A 5,638-nucleotide genomic window follows, 5' to 3' on the forward strand; every position below is an offset into this window, starting at 1 on the left:
CAATAAATGATTTTTTTTTTTTTTCACTGAATGGAGTAGGTTCCTTGGCTGGTTTAACATATAGACTGGCTGAGATAATAAAAACTTCATCATTACAATAGGTTAATGGGAAATGAAGGTCTTCCTAGTTCTGATAGAAAAGCGTTGGCTGCTGGAGTAATGGTCCTCTGTAGGCTGCATAGGTACATACTTAATAATTAATTTCTCCTATAGTAGAAGATTAAAAATCAATAGATATGGATGTTTGTGCAGAATCTTCTTGCCCCCTACATAAATTTCACAAGGAATCTCCTCCATTACTCTGTCTTCTAGGGCCTGTTGAGGGCACTCATGTGCCTGTTGAAAGTGTAGCTACTCTTTTTGAAGGTGCTATTAAATGTTTTCATTGACTGTGGTTGTGCAAAATAATTTTGGAAAGGCAGTTCCATGGAACTTAGGTTGGTCCTGCTTTATTTGACATTGGATGCTTCCTGAAATACAGTTTTATTAAAAGCAGTTTTGCAAGCCATGACCTTTTTTTGAGGCTGTTGCACTTGTACTAAAATAGAAATAATGAGAAGGACCAAGACAATCCCTGATGTAATGCCAGTAATTGTTTCATGAGTTTTAGTGATTTGTTCAAATAGTCCTCCTTTTTTTCTTTTCTTTACAATGATTTTCATCCCAAAGGTATGCACATTTCTGAAAACCATTACAGACTAAAGAATTATTGATGCACATGTTGCTGTTGTAACAGAAGGTGCTACCTAGAGGCGCCTGGGTGGCTCAGTTGGTTAAGCATCTGTCTTCAGCTCAGATCATGAACTCAGGGTCCTGGGATTGAGTCCCACATCAGGCTCTCTGCTCAACAGGGAGTCTGCTTCTCCCTCTCACTCTCCCCCTGGCTCTCCCTCTCTCTGTCTCTCTCAAATAAATAAAATCTAAAAAAAAAGAAAGAAAGAAAGAAAGAAAGAAAGAAAGAAAGAAAGAAAGAAAGAAAGAAAGAAAGAAAGAAAGAAAGAAAGAAAGAAAGAAAAAAGAAGGGAAGTGCTACCTGTACAGGGAGGTTCCACAAAGGAAGTAAAGAACATTCTGAACCTGCTTAGGTGAACAACTTCCTCTGCCCACATTTGGATCACTCCAACTCCTGTTTTCAGCATTACATCATTGGCCAAAGTGCTGCAAAACTTGGTCTTCAGATTTTCAGTAGAACTGCTTCCATCATAAACTGCAATGAAGTTTCTCTTGCATTCATTTGAGTGCTCCATTTGATAATCGAGGAACTTCAAATAAACCTTAGTTTTTGGAATAGCTTTAAATGTCCATATGCAATCAATTGTTTCGCCAGGTTTTGTTTTTTCTTCTTGTTCTCCCTGACTAGAAAACACTATTCCATCAGCTCCTTAGAGCTCAAACTGGCAATCTGGGATGGGATTTAAAATACCTCTTAGGTAAATAAAATCCAGATCTGGAATAGATGAATATTTTGTTTGAAATCCCAATCCTTCAAGTTCTTCATCAGAACTAAACTTAATCCACATTAACCTCCCTGTTGATCTAATTAGTAGAGGGCTTTTTCACACCACAGTAACAATCTATAAGTGGAGAGAAACCAAATGGGCCATCTTGAACTTCCAAGTGGTCAAACTGACATTCAAATGATAGTTCTATATAATAATGTTCATCAAAGGTCAACTCTATTCTTTGACATGGAGCAGCTTTCAAAATGTAGATGCACTCCTTATTTGGTGGAAAAGAGTCAGGATAATTTGGTGAAGCAAATGACCTCCATTGCTGGTTGGAACCCAAATTCCACACTGGGTTGCAGAAATATGTTTGATTCCAATATTTTGTCCATCAGTAAGGGCCACAGTAAACAAGTCATTTCTACACTTTCAGACAGCTAATGATCAGATTTTGGTGCTCTTCTCATAAATAAGAGTGAACATTCAAGGGTCACCAAACATTTGAGGAAAGCCTCTTGGGTCTTTTAAGCCACCATAATCCCTTCTACTACAAGTATTGATATTAACAATACTTTGAGGATGGTGCAAAGCTGCTCCAGGGCCATGTTCCCAAGTGACCATGAGTTTTGCCAGGGACTGAGGCAGCAGTGAGGAGGAGGGGGCAGCAGCTCAGCATTCATGGCCTGGTACAGCAGCAGTCCCACTCCTCCCCATTGCTAGCCACCAGACTGTCTCCCCATGGGGAAGGGCTAAGGTCCTACAGCCTCCCATGCCCAAGCCCTCCAAACAGGCTCTGCCTCCTGGTCCTTGGCACTCTGTCTGTACCTTCAAGTTGTGGGTATGGGAAGCCCAGGCTCCAAGTATCTTTTCTGATCACAATAGAATGAAACTACAAATCAATAGCAAAATTGATAAAACTTTAGCAAGTTTTACTAAGAGAAAAGAAAGATAACTCAAATTACTAAAATCAGAAATGAATGTGGGAACCATATTAACAATTTTACAAAAATAAAAGGATTAAAAGAGAATACCGTGAACAATTCCACACCAACAAATTAGATAACCTAGATGAAATGGATAAATTCCTAAAAACACACAAACTACCAAAACTGACTCAAGAGCAAATAGAAACTCTGGATAGACCTATAATATATAAGGGGATTGAATCCATAATCATAAACCTCTAATACAGAAAAACCTATGACCTGATAGCTTTGCTGATGAATTCTAAGAAATCTCAGAAAGAAATTAACACCATTTTTTTTCTCAAACTCTTCTGAAGAAATGAAGAGAGAAGACTTTCTAACTCAGTCTGAGGCCAGCATTACCCTGATACCAAAATCAGACAGACAGTACAAGAAAAGAAAACCACAGACCAATATGTCATATGAATATTGAAGCAAAACTTCTCAACTGAATATTGGCAAGTGAAATCAGCAGCATATTAAAAGGATTATATATCATGATGAAGTGAGAATTATTCCTGAAATACAAGGATGATTCAACATACAAAAATAAATCATTTTAGTATATCACATTAAGAGAATTAAGGAATAGAGTCATGATTATCTCAATTGATGCAGAAGGAGCATTTGACATAATATAACATTCATGATAAAAGTGCTCAATAAAGTAGGAATATAACATCCTCAACATGAGAAAGGTCACATATGAAAAGCCCACAGCTATCATAATGCTCAAAGATGAAAGACAGAAAGCTTTTCTATTCAACATAGTAATAGAAGTTCCAGCCATTGAAATTAGGCAAGAAAAGAAATAAAAGACATTCAAATTGGAAAGGAAAAAGTAAGATTGTCTCTGTTTGCAGATGACATGATTTTATATGTAGAAAATCCCTAAAGGTTATACACACACACACACACACACACCCATTAGAACTGATCAAGTTCAAATTTGCAAAATTGCAAAATACAAAATCAAAACAAATATCTATTGTACCTCTTTATTTTAAAAAATTATGTATTTGAAAGAGGAGGGGGGGGCAGAGACAGAAGGAGAGGAAGAGAGAATCTCCAGCAGACTCCCTGCTCAGAAAGGAGCCTGATGTGGAGCTTGATTCCAACCCTGAGATCATGACCTGAGCCAGAATTAAAAGTCAGAGGCTTACCCGGCAGAAGCACCCAAGTGCCCCCTGTTGCATTTCTTATACTGACAGTGAAAAATCTGAAAAGGAAATTTAAAAAAATCACTACGATAGAATCAAAAAGAAAAATATATTTAGGAATAAATTTAATCAAGGAAGTGAAAGAGTTCTACACTAAACCCTACAAAACATTGCTGAAAGAAATGAAAGAAGACCAAAATATAAAGAAAGACAACTCCTGTTCATGGATTGGAAGACTTAATATTATTAAGATAAAAATACTACTGTAAGTGATCTACAGAGCAGGCCATTCTAAAGAGAGGAGCACTTTAAAATAGAAAAATCCCTTACTTTTTCAAAGGGGAAAAATCAAATCACCTGAGAAAAGTAAAAGTCTGTTTTAATCACACATCAGTTATATTTTCTTTTGAATTACAGTTGCACAGGTATGTCCCTATCAGCAGATTAAAACAGTCCTTCTACAGGCTATTTCTGTATCCCTTATGCATGGCTAAGGGACTGTTCAAAATCAGCACAGACATGAGGAGTGTTACCTCAATCTGAATTGATTTTATATTAACCTTTGTTAGGAAGTAGGGCATGGATCTCCTAACTATACTGACAAGGTAAATGATATTTTCTCTTTCATTTCTTACATCTTTTCTTATGCTTAAACCAATTATCTACATAATTGACTCAGTACTCTCCTTCCTTTTAATCAGCATGCTGTACAGTATTGAGTGTAAACACTGACTGCTTCTTGTTTTCTAATTGCTCATCCTAATAAAGTCTGAGATATGAAAGCAATCTATACAGCTAGAGAGGGTAAAAGGGACCTCCAGTGAAGACGATGTAGTAAATTCATGTAAATATAGCTTTGATAAAAAATATGAAAAATTAAAAAGATATAGCTAGGATCAAAAAGGATATCAACATATGCTTACACTAGAAACAGAACTAAAATACAATGAAGTGAACAAAGCCGAAGTCAAGGCTTCAGCACTCTAACCTGAAAGCAAGCATTGGTTTCCAGAAGTCAGGCCACTAAGGAACAATGAAACTAAAATTGCTCTACTTATTATAAAGGACAGACAATGAGAAATACAAACTATGGAACTGACCAATAGAAGAAACTGACCAAATAGTACTATTTGGCAAAACTTGTGGGATAAGACTAAAGTAGCAGTACATGCATTTATTAAAATCATGAAAGATGAAAAAAGAAACTATGAAAATAACAGAATAAGCCAATAGAAAATTGAAGAAAGGCAAAAAGGTAACAGAAGGAAGTAATAGAATAGAAAACAAACAACACAGAGAATTAAAAAAAAAAAAAAAACCACCCTCTGGTTCTTTTTTTTTTTCTAAAGACTGATAAAAGAGTTTAAGGAAACTAATCAAGAAGGACAAATGTCATACAACTGCAGAGAAAATAGAGATAATCATAAGAAAATATCATAAATGATATTATCCCAATAAATTTAAAACCCTCAATGAAATGAATAAATGCCTAGGAAATATAAATTACCAAAATTATTGACTGATAAAAAATAGAAAACCTCACTAAATCAATAACCATTAAATAAATTAAATCAGTAATAAAAATTTCCATTCAAAAATATGACACTAGCCAAAATTGTATAGCCATGGGAATACTCATATACTACATATGGGAATGTAAATAATTGCATGTACATTGTTTAGACAGTAATTTGGTGATAGCTAGCAAATTTGGTGATAGATATACCCTTTAATCCAACAATATCAGTACTAGGTATAGAACTAGAGAAACTTTCACATGTTTATACAATATCCCTACAGTATTTTTTTTTTTATTTTTCTTGTAGTGCTATTAGTAATACTTAAAATAATCAAAAGAAACTAAAAGTGCATCAACAAGAGAACTGGGAAGTATTCAAACAGTGGAAGAGTACACAGCAATTAAAATTAAAAAGTAGAGCTACTTGTATCAATAAGAATTTAAGCTCTAAAACATAATTTTGAGCAAAAAAATACATTGTAATATGATATAATTAGAATGATACTATTTATACGCAATTGACTTACAATTTAAAAACATGCAAATCAA

General features: G+C 34.9%; 1 pseudogene; it reads right to left on the reverse strand.

Annotated features, from left to right (window-relative positions):
- Positions 1 to 220: 220 nt before the first annotated feature.
- On the reverse strand, positions 221 to 2,308 carry LOC118025982 (annotated as a pseudogene).
- Positions 2,309 to 5,638: the final 3,330 nt, after the last annotated feature.

The sequence above is a fragment of the Mirounga leonina genome, unplaced genomic scaffold (genome assembly GCF_011800145.1).
Source record: "Mirounga leonina isolate KUSES-001 unplaced genomic scaffold, KU_Mleo_1.0 Mir_204, whole genome shotgun sequence".
Classification (NCBI taxonomy): Eukaryota; Metazoa; Chordata; class Mammalia; order Carnivora; family Phocidae; genus Mirounga; species Mirounga leonina.